At 40.3% G+C, this 16029-nt stretch overlaps 1 protein-coding gene across 10 annotated transcripts in view; it reads left to right on the top strand.

Moving 5' to 3' along the window:
* Nucleotides 1-16029, top strand: part of LOC108718510 (catenin delta-2) — a 757810-nt gene that overhangs the window by 720955 nt on the left and 20826 nt on the right. The gene's annotated exons all lie outside the window — the stretch shown is intronic.

Here is a 16029-nt window from a genome sequence, read left to right as displayed (position 1 = left end):
GAAAGGTAAAACTGCATTGCCGTGGAGGCATTTTAAACTCTGCAATACCGTGTTCAATATTGTACCTTGTTAGATAAGCTCCTTTCTACTATGCCACAACTGTTTTTCCTAGTAAAAAGAAACATTTTTTCCATTGTGCCAGGATGAATACCGCCACTCCATAGTGGTGAAAGGATAGTCTATTAGGGATGTAGCGAACTGTTCGCCGGCGAACTTCGACCGTTCGCGTCCGCCGAATGTTCGCGAACGTCGCGCGACGTTCGCATTTTGAGTTCGCGTTCGATTCGAATACAAATCGTTCGACCATTCGACCATTCGAATTCCTTCGACCGCTAAAAATCGAACGATTTCCATTCGTTCGAACGATTGTAAGCATTCGATCCAATGGAAAGCATTCGATCGAATGCTTCGATCGTTCGATTCGAATGAAAATCGTTCGATCGAACGATTAAAATCCTTCGATCGTTCGAATCGAACGATTTTAGCGGGTGTTCGAAGTTCGCGAACTGTTCGCGAAAGTTCGCGAACACCAAATCGGCAGTTCGCTACATCCCTATAGTCTATTATGAGTGAGTGAGCTATCTGTATAGAACATTTTGCATCATTTATGCAATTTCACATATCTGAACTAAAAACTAAATTTATGAGAACTATTTGTATACAAAACTTAAAGCGACTTTTCCTGCCACATAACATTTTATACAACAATACATTATAAAGTAATTATTTTTTTACATCCATAAATTAATCGTTTTTATTAATTCTGTAAGTAATTTTTAGTTTGAGATATTATAGAATTTTTAAGCAGACATATTATTTTGCTTGTATTGTATTTTTTAATTATTTAGATATTATGCTTCATGACTTGTTTACATATTGAAGTAGTCAAATAACTGATTTTGCTTCAAAAGCAATTTAGGATGCTCTTCTATGGCAAATTTATATAGCTTTCAGTACTTGTGTTTCAGTCACCCGATTAAAATATTGTATTTCCTAATGCATTCCCTGAATCTTATTAATCATATTGTTTAAACTTTTTTTAATCCTTATATGTAAGTAAAATAATCTATAATCCAAATTCAGAGCCACAAAAAGTATACTATTCTAGTAGCATTCTACAACATTAGGTTTTCCACTAGAAACACAAAACAGAAGTAGTTGTAATTTAAAATTGTATTGAATCTTAACTGTTTTTAGTTTATTCCTTTAAGAAGTAAATATAAGAGCATTAAAAGGGTTGTTCACCTTTGAGATAACTTTTAGTATGCTGTAGAGAGTGATATTCTGAGATAATTTGCAATTTGTTTTAATTTTTTATTATTGAAGGTTTTTGAGTTATTTCGCTTTTTATTCTGCAGCTCTTCAATTTGCATTTTAAGCAATCTGGTAACTAGGGCCCAAATCACCCTAGCAACCATGCATTGATTTGAATAAGAGACTGGAATATGAATAGGAGAGAGTCTGAATAGAAGGATCAGTAATAAAAAGTAGCAGCAACAATACATTTGTAGCCATAGTATATAGTTACATAGTTAAATTGGGTTGAAAAAAGTCCAAGTTCAACCCCTCCAACTGAAAACCCAGCATCCATACACACACCCCTCCCTAATGTCACATAAATTCTATATACCTATACCTATTATAACTATAGAGCTTAATATCACAATAGCCTTTGATATTATGTCTGTCCAAAAAATCATCCAAGCCATTCTTAAAGAGCATTTGTTTTTTTAGAAGGGGACAGTGATGCCCATTTGAAAGCTGCAAAGAATCAGAAGAAAAAGACAAATAACCATAAAACTATAAAAAATAAACAATGAAAACCAATTGTAAAGTTGCTTAGAATTGGTCGTTCTATAACATACCTAGGGGCGCATTTATCAAGGGTCGAATTTCGAGGGTTAAAAAACCCTCAAATTCGACCCTAGAAGTAAAAATCCTTCGAATTCGATATTCGGTGCAAAAGCTTTGATCATTCGAGCGATTCGAACGATTTCAATCGATCGATCGAATGATTTTTATTCGATCAAAAAACTTAGAAAGTGCTGGGGAAGGTCCCCATAGGCTAACATTGCACCTCGGTAGGTTTAAAGTGGCGAAGTATGAAGTCAAAGTATTTTTTAAAGAGACAGTACTTTGATTCTTGAATGGTCGAATAGTTGATTTTTACTTCGAATCATTCGAATCATTCAATTCGATCGAATTCGGCCAATTCGATGGTCGAAGTGCCCAAAAAAATCCTTCGAAATTCGAATTTTTTTTCCATTCCAATTATTCACTCAAGCTTAGCAAATCTGCCCCTAAATGTCACTTTAAAGGTGAACCACCCCTTTAAGGGCTGTCCTATGTGGCTTAACTTGAAAGTAAGGAAGTAAATAAAATGAACTTTTCAAGAGTTAAAAGACAATTTGCAATTGGTTTTCATTTTTTTAGTATTTGTGGTTTTTGAGTTATTTAGCTTTTTATTCAGCAGCTCTCCAGTTTGCAATTTCAGCAGTCTGGTTGCTAGGGTCCAAACTACCCTAGAAACCATGCATTGTTTGAATGAGAATAGGAGAGGGTCTGAATAGAAGGATGAGCAATAAAAAGCAGCAGTAACAATACAATTGTAGTCTCACAGAACAGTTGTTATTCAGATGGGGTTAGTGACCCCCTTTTGAAAGCTGGAGTCAGAAGAAGAAGGCAAGTAATTTAAAAACTATAAAAAAATAAATAACGAAGACCAATTGAAAAGTTGCTTTGAATTAGTCATTTTATGACATGCTAAAAGTTACATTAAAGGTGAACCACCCCTTTAAGGGATTATATTCAAGATTATGTGCCAGCGAATGGTATTATGAGTAGTAATCAGCATAGTTTTATGAAGGACAGATAATGTTAGACAAATATAACTGTGTTTTTTTATTACGTTAGTAGGAACTTGGACAGTGAAGTTGCAGTGGATGTGGTCTTTTTGGTCCGTTTGGATTTTGCCAAAGCTTTTAATACAGTGGCACATAAATTACTTATTTCTAAACTGACTGTTGGTCTGTTGTTAGCACATGAATATGATATTCATGTTATTGATATTAATATTCATAAATATTGTTTAGAGAGTTTAGAGAGGGTGGTTGTTCATGGTAAATTCTCTTCTTGGAGTAGCATTCTTAGAGGGGTGCAGCAGGGTTCTGTATTGGGCCCACTTTTATTTGTAGTAAAAAAAAAACATTTATCATTTTCAGGGGACCAGGAAAAAATTGTGTAAATTCTGGGAAAATGTATAATCAGGGAAATGTGTTGGAATCTATATTTATGCTACTCAAATGATATAAGCTCATGCATTTATTTTAATATATCAAATACAAGGGTTAAACGTTGCAGCAGTACCGTAACTAGGGGGGGGGGCGGGCGCTGGTGCCCTAGCCTGCTCGCACCCCCTGCTCCCCCGGTAATTCCACCACTGCATTGCAGCATTATAGTTTCACTGTGGGACAGCATGTACAAGACTTTTCTGACAACCTAAAGCAATGATTGAATGACTGTATAAGGTTCAAGTTGGAATTGATTATTTACAGATGGAGCCATGGCAAAACATGTCTAGTAAATGTTTTTAACCCTTTACCCGCCAAGTACGTACTGCGTACGTGCTGTTGGGTCAGGGCTCTAACCGCCGGCAACGTACCTGGTATGTCTTTGCCGGCGCCTGCTGCTCCTCTTCTACTGTGGCTTTTGGCAAGGAGAGAAAGACACAGATCAGCAGCCAACCCCCTACGCTGGGGGCTGGATTCTTCTTCCAAGTCCGCGATGACCTCCGCGGAGACCCCAACGCAGTAGCAACATCATCAGGATGTCCCTGCTGCTGGGGTATATAATGTCACCCTCCCCAGTGCCTCCCTTCTCTGCTGGTCGTGGACATCGTTGGAGCCCTCCTGCTGCCTGCTGTGATCATCTGGTGGTCCCTGCCTGTCTGATCTGCTGTGCCTGCCCCAGGTAACACATTTTCACACTCACACACTTAGGGTGTTATTTATCAAGGTCCGAATTTATCTCAATATCGGCTGCTACAAACTCCGAACTAACCCTTTGCAGGAAAAGCTCAGATTTTCAAGATTTTTTCGTGAATTTTCCCCGAAAACATCGTGAAATTGCCCAAAACCTCCGACACAACCAAAAATCAATGGGACTGTTCCCATTGACTTTTATGCAACCTCGACAGGTTTGAGATGCCGTGGTTTTTATATTCTGGCTTTTTAGCCCTCGGGGTTTAATAAATTCCGAAAAATTTTTGATTTTTTAAAAGCCTACTGTTCTTTATTGATATTCAGTGATTTTATTGCATTTGTGTTGCTTTGCTGTTGATTTATTGTTCTAGCTCAGTTCTGTCCAACTTATATGGTACAGAGGACCAGAATTTTTCTGGTATACATGGTTGAGGGCCAATATTGGAAGCCAGTGTTACCCACTTTAAACCACACCCATGTTACTACAAGACCATATCCACATTAAAGGGGTTGTTCACCTTCCAAACACTGTTTTCAGAATGTTCCCAAGAAATAAAGACTTTTTTCAATTACTTTATTCGTCAATAATAGAAAAAAAGGTGACGTATGCCGAGAACTTCCCACACCAGTCAGTTGAACTGAAGAAGCTGCTCGGATGAGTAGTGAAACAGCAAGTCCAGTTGTTTTTAGATTTACCTATACTAGATATACCATGACCTGGATGAATGAAAATCTTCATAGTCACATAGAAAATAGAAAGTAATTGGAAAAAGCTGTTATTTCTGGTGATCTATCTGAAACCAACTAGTTGTTTGAAGGTGAACAACCCCTTTAATAGCCCACCAAAAAACCAAATGGTTGGTGCTCAGTGCAGGGAATGGGATGTCACTCATATGTGAAAAAAGTTGTCATATTAATACATACCCTTAGATCCAAATGCCTCCTCCTCCCCAGAATATAATACAGTACCCCAGCATAGGATTAAACACCTTAAGGGACCCTAACAATAATTTTCAAATGCTAACAAACCCCCAGAACAAATACCAGGCTTATGTTCCATAGGGATCATAGGACAGGCAGAGTATGGCACATACAAGGTGCCAAGAGCAGGCAAAAAATGACACACACAGGCAGCATAGGGCAGGCAGAGCATGGCACACAAAGAGAACATAGGGAAGGAAGAACAGAGCAGGAGACAGGAAAATCCATCCCCACCCCCCTCTAAGATGTACTACATACAGTGACACAGTGCTGGTGCCCCATTAGCATTTTGAATAAGGTGTGAACAGGTGAACAATGTGGGCAGTTTCAGTCTGGGTCGCCAGTTGGACAGCCCTGTTCTAGCTTGTTTTTGCTGGTACATTTAATGTAGGACCCAGACCTTCATCCAGAAACTCGGTGGGCCCCTGGCTCTAGTGGGCCCCGCTAGACCAGATCCACGATTTGCAGGCTCCTTCCTGCTGCACCATCCAGAAAAACGTAGCCGGTCAGCATGTCAGCCCTTTGTCGTAGCAGTCCGACCCTGTATATACTGTATATGCCAAATCTTAACTATGCATCCTGTTTATATTGCATTAAGTAACTGGAAAGTTTGCATCTCCTATAATGGGATTATGTTATATATTAATGCAAAAGAACCTAGGGGTACTTTTGGATAATAAAAACTTGCCTGTAGATATTAATGCCAGTCAGCAGCTGCAAGGACAAACAAGTTTTTTGAGTTGAGTTTTTTGAGAAAATGACTATTGATTGTGGGAGGAGAGGGACATTCTTCTACTTTACAAAACACTGGTTAGGCTCTATTTAGAATATGTGGTGCCATTTTGGTCCCTAGTGCTCAAACACAATATTACTGAATTTGAAAAAAATGGACAACTAAGACTGGTTAAAGGTATGGAAAGTTTCAGAAATGGCCATGTTGGGATTTTTTACACTGAAGCAGAGGGACTTAATTGGAGATGAGATAATTATGCATACATCTTAAAGGGGACCTATTATAAACTCTGTAAAGCTTTATTTACCAGTAGGTCCTTGCAGCAGACACAAGAGCAGTCACTGAGAATAGAAAGGAGGCTCCATTTTAATATTTGAAATGGGTTTGTTACAGCAAGAACAGTAAAGTTGTAGAATTCTCACTCTGGAGTGATTGTTCTGGTAGAAACATAACATAGCTTCAAGGAGAGGTTGGGTGGCTTTTTAGCAAATGAGAAAATCCATTGTTTAGAGTACAAAATACACTACTTCTTGGACATCAAAAGAATTGTGCTTCATGGAAGAAATTAAAGCAAAGCTAATTTAGCAAATTACATATTGTAGCAAGGAATATTTGGAGGCAAATGCAGTGAAGCTTTTTGAGTGGGTTGTTATGTCTAAAAACGTTTTTAATAAACACATTTCAGCCTCACTACATAAAATCTAAATAATAGCTTCAAACTGGTATTTTTGGAATGCCATCAGCCTCCAAATTTATATGCTTTCTATATCTCATGTGACATAGCCCTAAATGACCCTTCCTTAAATCAAGTGCATTTGAACACTGATCAAAGAGGGAATAAAAATAACTGCTTGCTTAAGTTTTTCTGACAGTACATGAGAAGAAACCATGCATGAGACTTGACAAGTTTTTTTTATTTTTAAGTAATAAAATACTGATTCAGTAATTTATAACACCAGATGCAAGTAACTTGATTTAAAGCATAAATAAAGATTACAACACTGAAAGAAGTGTAAGGTTTATCAAAATTATGGTCAGCATTGAACCCCATATTTTGTTTGCTCGGATGCAAAGACCACAGATTTTGACAGATTCAGGAGATCCATAATAAATAATGTTTTAAGAGTACTGCCAGGAAGATGTTAAAAGACTAGTGAGAAAATGCTAGAAACCCTTTCCAGATACAGGCGTACATTGATACAGGCATAAAATGTTGGTAAGTTTGAATTTCAACCGGATCAACCGAAGTTTTCTGCAGAAAAATGCAATTTAAGCATTTTATGTGTGCCCACAGGAATATCTATTTACTGAATTTTAAGAGTTGCTAATATTTTTTAATGGTTTTAGAAAATCTGAATATAAACCTTATAGAGACCCCTTTACCCTACAAACAGGTTGGTTAAAAAGTTAATGCCATCCCACAATAGGTACCTTATCTTATTACTTGCATAGGAAAGAGCAACTGCAAACCCAGGCTCCTAAATAATTGCAGTCTGGAGCTCTGTCTAGCACTGTCTACTTTTAGTATTAAAGGAGAATTCAACCTGTTCGGAAAAAAACCCGTGTGTGGAGAGCAGTGACATCTAGGAAGTGCTGAATGGAAAGTAAAAGTAATTGTCTGCCCCGCCTAGACATAGAGGAGGGGCAGACAATATTTGATTGACAGCTGAGATTTTTAAATGTGCTTACAACAGCTATAATAAAAATTGTGCTTACAACAGCTATAATAAAAATTGAAATTGGATTTTCAATTTGAAAAGGACTTTTATTATACAGATTTTGTGTTTGGGTGACAGGTCCACTTTAAAACAGATTAACCAGGCACATGCACTGTAGGGATCTCCCCTGCATTTATTCTGAATGATTCAGCAGCATCTTGGTTTATTGGGCAATTATACTATTGCATTAGTGGATTGAATATATTAAAAGTCGAATTAGGCATAACTCAGAGATAACAGGAATTCAGGGATAACTCAGTAACTGCCCCCCCCCCCCGCAAAATAATTGCTTGTTTTAAGATTCCGATAGCATAGTAAGCTAAGGCAGATGTTTATATTTTATATTTATATTTTTAGGTGGATTCAATTAAAATTAATATTGGTTGAATCCAGCAAACCAGTGTGAACATACTTTCCTAGATCTTTGAAATAAAAATCATTTAGAATCCAAGCACATGAGGAAGGGGTCCCTGCCCCATACAGCTTCAGAATCTTTTCTTTGATGCCATCATGGATACCTTTACAAATATATATTTCACAATGTATGCTTTTGGTTGTTACAGCTTACCTAATTGAAGCTGTTCTAAATCAAACTAGCAATCTGATTATTTGCATTGCATTTTAAATATATTGTTTATCTATCTTACTGCCTCATCTTTGGCCACCACACTATGCAATTTTGTAGTAAAAAAAAATTATGTTTGCCTTTTTTTTTTCTTTTAAATAAATACGGCTGTCATATTCTGTTTCTGATTTTTGAAGAAGGTCAGCATTCAGTAAGATTAAACTTTTGTGCATATGTCATAAATTAGATTTTTGCAAACATAGTTCAGACTTCTGAAATGTCAACAATACATTGCATTAATACACTAATGTAATATATTAAATAACTAAGTCCTATAATAAATGCTAAGTCCTCAGTTGAAGTTGCAATTTGTAAGTTGCACCTTTATCAGGTGAATTATATGTACAATAGAAACATAATAGAACTAAAAGGATAGAAAGGGTTATCAAAAAATTTAGGCAGATTTCACATACCATGTAAAAGATTTCATGTATCAATTAGTCAACCATTTGACTCAAGGAGCCTAACTTATTATACATACTCTAGTAGTATATTTTCTCACCCACCATTCTTATTTTTGTGTAAATTTGCTACGAGCACCATATTTTGATAAATTGTTTGTAGTTCCCCAGGGTTTGAGCCATTACCTTTTCATATACTATAAGTATACTTTTACCAACCTCTCCTTAACTTTGTTGAATTGTAATAAATGGATCTTCAAGGACTCTGCAATGGTTTGCTTTGTATCATTAAAGATGTAAGTGATCAAGTGTAGGTCGGATGTAGTGATACCTTCAATTAGCTTATTTAGTAGAGCTTCCCAGGGGTTCTTAGAAGGAGTAACTCCTAAAACACTGTCATCATTGTGTATACTCTACACAATGGGGCAACTCCAACATAAATCCTGGCAGTAACAGTTAGGATCATAATATAGTACCAATTTCGCTAAACATGATGGCACTAAGTACCAGTGTGTAAGAATTTTATAGACATCCAGAATTCCAGTAACAGAACGTAATATGTGAGTCCAAGAAAGAATGTTTTTAAATGTCATGGTATTTGTTATTAAGGACTACACTATAGACACACATGTTTTATTGATCTCACTGAAATTCAACAAAAATTTTTTCAAAATTTTTACACTAATTTATATAATATTTATAACACTTGATGGATCATGGACTTTTATCACGGATGGACACACTATGGACTCTGATCACCTATGGATGCTTTATGAGCAACACAAGAAGGATTTTAAACACAGATTTTGCACAGTTTTTTACTATGTTTAACCGAGACTGCTGGGAAATGAGTCTCGTTAAGGGGAATGAATTACTAATTGGTAACCACTCCCCTGGATCACTTAGTAATCACCTATTTATACACGTTTGTTATACACATTGTTTGGCTTGATAAAGAGCTGGTATAGCTCGAAACGTTGCCGATGCACGAATAAATATCATTTATCACAGAACAGAGTGCTGCTGCAGTTTCTTCAATCCATAAGAATTTTATAGTTTGTTTCCTGGATACCAATGCTAATAGAGCAGTGGGCAGTTCTTAAAAAAATCATATCCCAAACTTCAGCTTCTAGGGTTAGGTTAAGTTCTCTTTCCAAGGCTTTAAAGGCAGTGTAAAGTCATCCCATTAAGTTAAGGTTTTCTGGTAGAATCCCTAATAAACAAGCAACTTTCCATATTCCATATTTTATTCTTACTGTTGTGAAAATAAAGGATCCGGTATCTTCAGCTCTAAATGCAGCCTCAGCCAGCCCTTTATCAGCTGTTCAACAAACATTGACAGTCGCCAGATGTTCATTATTTCTCACTGCAGCCAGACCCGGTTAAACAGAGTATATACAGGCAGCAGCGAGTATCCTTGCCTCTGATTGGCTCCTTCTGCATTGGACTGAACAGTAGGAAAGGTATCAGGTTACAGCAGAAATGAAGGAAGGAGCTGACCGAGGATGCCTTTGGCTGCAGAGAAAAATGGATTGATTATTATTAACATTATTATTATTATAAACATGTATTTATATAGTGCCAACATATTGCGTAGCACTGTAAAGTAAATGTGATTATACAACTAAATCACATGAATTGTATACATAGAACATATGGAGTTACATACATCACAATCAATACAGTTACAAAAAGGTGAGGAAGGCCCTATGAATAGGCATACACTCTAAAGGGAAGGGAGTAATACACAAGGTGTGGGAGTGGGCAAGATCGAATTAAGTGGGTGAGAAATGTGGTACTGTATGTGGTGTTGCGTTTGGTAGTTAAGCAGAGTGAGGGTAGGCTTCTCGAAAGAAGTGTGTTTTAAGAGATTTCTTGAAAGCAGAAAGGTTGGGAGAAAGTTGGACAGAGGATGGGTGCAGCCCTTGCAAAGTCTTGAATGCAAGCATGTGAGGAGGTAATGAGAGAAGAGTTGAGTAGCAGGTCAGTAGTAGGGATGTCGCGGACTGTTCGCGCTCGCCGAATGTTCTCGAACGTCGCGCGACGTTCGCCATTTTGGGTTCGCCTTACCTGGCGCTTTTTTTTGACCTCTCACCCCAGACCAGCAGATACATGGCAGCCAATCAGGAAGCTCTCCCTCCTGGACCACCCCCACACCCCCTGGACCACTCCCCTTCCATATATAAACTGAAGCCCTGCAGCGTTTTTTCATTCTGCCTGTGTGTGCTTGGAAGAGCTAGTGTAGGGAGAGAGCTGTTAGTGATTTCACTGATTTCAGGGACAGTTGATAGTAAGTTTGCTGGCTAGTAATCTACTTGATACTGCTCTGTATTGGAGGGACAGAAGTCTGCAGGGATTTGAGGGACATTTTAGGTTAGGTAGCTTTGCTGGCTAGTAATCTACCTTCTACTGCAGTGCTCTGTATGTAGCTGCCTGCTGTGGGCACTGATCTCTTCTGATCTCATCTGCTGACTGCTGTAATAACCCAATAGTCCTTGTAAGGACTGCTTTTATTTTCTTTTTTGTTTTTTTACTTTGCTAGTTGCTACTATAAGAGCCCAGTGCTATTAGTCTAGCAGTGTTGGGGAGTGGGACTGGTGTGCTACTGTGCTGCTCCTAGTAGTTCAGCAGCACCAACCCGAGAATTTTTTTTTTTTTAATATACATATAATTTTTTTTTATTTTACTTATCTTACTGTTCTTTAATGTGTACAGTGCTGTTTGCTGTTCTTCATAGTAGTGCACCAATAGTAGTGCACTTGCAGGCATTATTTGCCCAGTGTGTTCTTCAAACAACTGCCATCTAGCTGTGTGAGCTTTTTCACATTCTGTCTAAATATCAATAATAATACCGTCTCCAGAACCACCACCTGAGTGACGTTTTTCAAGCAGCAATAATATATTCCGTATCCACTGCTGTAGTAGTGTATACGTTGACCTTGTAGGCATTGTTTGCCCAGTGTGTTCTTCATTTTCAAACAACGGCCATCTAGCTGTGTGAGCTTTTTCACATTCTGTCTAAATATCAATAATAATACCGTCTCCAGAAACACCACCTGAGTGACGTTTTTCAAGCAGCAATAATATATTCCGTATCCACTGCTGTAGTAGTGTATACGTTGACCTTGCAGGCATTGTTTCAATTTGTTTGCCCAGTGTGTTCTTCATTTTCAAACAACGGCCATCTAGCTGTGTGAGCTTTTTCACATTCTGTCTAAATATCAATAATAATACCGTCTCCAGAAACACCACCTGAGTGACGTTTTTCAAGCAGCAATAATATATTCCGTATCCACTGCTGTAGTAGTGTATACGTTGACCTTGTAGGCATTGTTTGCCCAGTGTGTTCTTCATTTTCAAACAACGGCCATCTAGCTGTGTGAGCTTTTTCACATTCTGTCTAAATTTCAATAATAATACCGTCTCCAGAAACACCACCTGAGTGACGTTTTTCAAGCAGCAATAATATATTCCGTATCCACTGCTGTAGTAGTGTATACGTTGACCTTGTAGGCATTGTTTGCCCAGTGTGTTCTTCATTTTCAAACAACGGCCATCTAGCTGTGTGAGCTTTTTCACATTCTGTCTAAATATCAATAATAATACCGTCTCCAGAAACACCACCTGAGTGACGTTTTTCAAGCAGCAATAATATATTCCGTATCCACTGCTGTAGTAGTGTATACGTTGACCTTGCAGGCATTGTTTCAATTTGTTTGCCCAGTGTGTTCTTCATTTTCAAACAACGGCCATCTAGCTGTGTGAGCTTTTTCACATTCTGTCTAAATATCAATAATAATACCGTCTCCAGAAACACCACCTGAGTGACGTTTTTCAAGCAGCAATAATATATTCCATATCCACTGCTGTAGTAGTGTATACGTTGACCTTGCAGGCATTGTTTCAATTTGTTTGCCCAGTGTGTTCTTCATTTTCAAACAACTGCCATCTAGCTGTGTGAGCTTGTTCACATTCTGTCTAAATATCAATAATAATACCGTCTCCAGAACCACCATCTGAGTGACGTTTTTCAAGCAGCAATAATATATTCCGTATCCACTGCTGTAGTAGTGTATACGTTGACCTTGTAGGCATTGTTTGCCCAGTGTGTTCTTCATTTTCAAACAACGGCCATCTAGCTGTGTGAGCTTTTTCACATTCTGTCTAAATATCAATAATAATACCGTCTCCAGAAACACCACCTGAGTGACGTTTTTCAAGCAGCAATAATATATTCCGTATCCACTGCTGTAGTAGTGTATACGTTGACCTTGTAGGCATTGTTTGCCCAGTGTGTTCTTCATTTTCAAACAACGGCCATCTAGCTGTGTGAGCTTTTTCACATTCTGTCTAAATATCAATAATAATACCGTCTCCAGAAACACCACCTGAGTGACGTTTTTCAAGCAGCAATAATATATTCCGTATCCACTGCTGTAGTAGTGTATACGTTGACCTTGCAGGCATTGTTTCAATTTGTTTGCCCAGTGTGTTCTTCATTTTCAAACAACGGCCATCTAGCTGTGTGAGCTTTTTCACATTCTGTCTAAATATCAATAATAATACCGTCTCCAGAAACACCACCTGAGTGACGTTTTTCAAGCAGCAATAATATATTCCGTATCCACTGCTGTAGTAGTGTATACGTTGACCTTGCAGGCATTGTTTCAATTTGTTTGCCCAGTGTGTTCTTCATTTTCAAACAACGGCCATCTAGCTGTGTGAGCTTTTTCACATTCTGTCTAAATATCAATAATAATACCGTCTCCAGAAACACCACCTGAGTGACGTTTTTCAAGCAGCAATAATATATTCCGTATCCACTGCTGTAGTAGTGTATACGTTGACCTTGCAGGCATTGTTTCAATTTGTTTGCCCAGTGTGTTCTTCATTTTCAAACAACTGCCACCTAGCTGTGTGAGCTTGTTCACATACTGTCTAAATATCAATAATAATACCGTCTCCAGAAACACCACCTGAGTTGTTGTTGTTGTTTTAAAAATAATGCCAGGCAAAGGCAGGCCGCCACGCAGAGGCACTAGGCGCCGTGCTGCTATGCTATCCTGTGGCCCTAGGAAATTGCCCAGTTTTAAAAAGGCAATGACCCTGAACTCCCAAAATGCTGAAGAGGTAGTTGACTGGCTTACACAGCACACCCCATCCTCTACCGTTTCTAACTTTACCACAACATCCTCATCCTCCACTGCTATGGCCACCCCACGTAACACTTCCTCCACCACCGGCGCCCCTTCTTCACTGGAGTCAGAGGAGTTATTTTCACATGAGTTTCTTGAACTGAGTGATGCGCAACCATTATTGGCAGAAGAAGATGAAGGAGATGAGGACGTTACACCAGATTTAATTCTGGCAGAGAACACAACAGAGATGGACATAATGAGTGATGAGGAGGTCCCCGCTGCTGCTTCCTTCTGTGAGCTGTCAGAAGAAATTGATGCATCTGAGGAGAATGATGATGAGGAGATTGATGTTTTGTGGGTGCCCAGTAGAAGAGAGCAAGAGGAGGATAGTTCAGATGGAGAGACGGAGAGTCAGAGAGGCAGAGAGGCAGGAGGAGAATAAGACTTAGAAGAAGCAGGGAGGACAGCTTGCAGGGAACAGTAGGGCAACAACATGTATCGCCACCTGTGGTCAGCCGGCCAACGCACCCGCCATTGCTGCCAACGCCGCCAACTTCTACTGTTACCGCCAGATTGCCAGCTTCAAAAAGGTCAGCAGTGTGGGATTTTTTTAATGTGTGTGCCTCTGACAAAAGTGTTGTAATTTGCAATGAGTGCAGTCAGAAACTGAGTCTTGGGAAGCCCAACAGCCACATAGGTACAACTTCTATGCGAAGGCACATGAACGGCAAGCACAAAGCACTTTGGGAGCAACACCTCAAAGGCAACAGGCAAACTAAAAGCCACCCTCCTTCTGGTCCAGCATCTTACTGCTCTACCTCTGCTGTCCTTGACCCATCTGAACCACCCTCCACTCCGCCTTCCACCTTGACCACCAGTTCCCATTCCCAGTCATCTGCCCCCAGCCAAGTTTCTGTGAGGGCCATGTTTGAGCGTAAGAAGCCAATGTCTGCGAGTCACCCCCTTGCCCGGCGTCTGACAGCTGGCTTGTCTGCACTCTTAGCCCGCCAGCTTTTACCATACCAGCTGGTGGACTCTGAGGCCTTCCGCAAATTTGTAGCAATTGGGACACCGCAGTGGAAGGTACCCAGCCGCAATTTTTTTCAAAAAAGGGAATACCACACCTGTACCACCATGTGCAGAGCCAAGTCACCGCATCTCTGTCACTTAGTGTTGGGCCAAAGGTCCATATGACTACTGACGCATGGTCCTCCAAGCATGGTCAGGGCAGGTATGTCACCTACACTGCCCACTGGGTGAACTTGGTAATGGCTGGGAAGCAGGGAATGTGTGGCTCAACAACGACAGTGGAGTTGGTGTCACCGCCACGGATTGCACGCGGTTCTGCCACCACCTCTACTCCTCCTTCGCTCTATACCTCGTCTTCTTCATCTTCTTCCTCCTCTGCTGCTGGGTCCTCCTCCACACCTGTGCACCCCAGCTCCCCTAGGCTATTCGACGTGCCAGGTACGCCGTTGTCATGCTGTCTTGGGGATGACGTGCCTGGAAAGCAGAAACCATACCGGATCTGTACTCCTGTCATCTCTGCAGTCACAGGCCGATCGGTGGCTGACCCACACCAACTGAAGATCGGAAAAGTGGTGTGTGACAATGGAAGCAATCTGTTGGCAGCACTGAGACTGGGCAATTTAACACATGTGCCCTGCATGGCACATGTTCTGAATTTAATAGTCCAACGTTTTGTCTCGAAGTACCCAGGATTCCAGGACGTTCTCAGGCAGTCCAGGAAGGTGTCGGCCCATTTCAGACGTTCATACACAGCCATGGCACGCCTTGCTGACATTCAGCAGTGGTACAACATGCCAGTCAGGCGTTTGATTTGCGACAGCCAGACTCGCTGGAATTCAACGCTCCTCATGTTGGAACGTCTGCTGCAACAACAAAGAGCCGTCAACGAATACCTGTTTGAACTGGGTGGTAGTACTGGATCTGCAGAGCTGGGGATTTTTTTCCCCCGTTACTGGGTGCTTATGCGCGATGCCTGCAGGCTCATGCGCCCTTTTGAAGAGGTTACAAATATGGTCAGTCGCACCGAAGGCACCATCAGCGACCTAATACCCTTTGCTTTCTTCCTGGAGCGTGCCGTGCGACGAGTGACAGATGAGGCTGTAGACCAGCGTGACGAGGAGCAGGAAGCGCACGATTTCTGGTCGGAATCACCAGAACGAACCCAGGCACCTGCTGCAACGCAGGGAGAGGTGTCAGAAGTGGAGTCAGAGGAGGAAGGTGGCTTTGTGGAGGAGGAGGAGGACCAACCAGGGGGCTGGTGGTGACCTTTTGGGGACCCCTGGTCTTGTACGTGGCTGGGGGGAGGAGACCGTGTATGATGCAGTCCTTGATAACGAGGAAGCGGAGATGGATACCTCTGCATCCAACCTTGTGAGAATGGGGTCTTTCATGCTGTCATGCCTGTTGAAGGACCCCCGTATCAA

Source organism: Xenopus laevis, chromosome 6L, assembly GCF_017654675.1.
Source record: "Xenopus laevis strain J_2021 chromosome 6L, Xenopus_laevis_v10.1, whole genome shotgun sequence".
NCBI classification, from domain to species: Eukaryota; Metazoa; Chordata; class Amphibia; order Anura; family Pipidae; genus Xenopus; species Xenopus laevis.
Note: the sequence above shows the minus strand (reverse complement) of the source record. Positions and strands in the feature narration are given on the sequence as shown.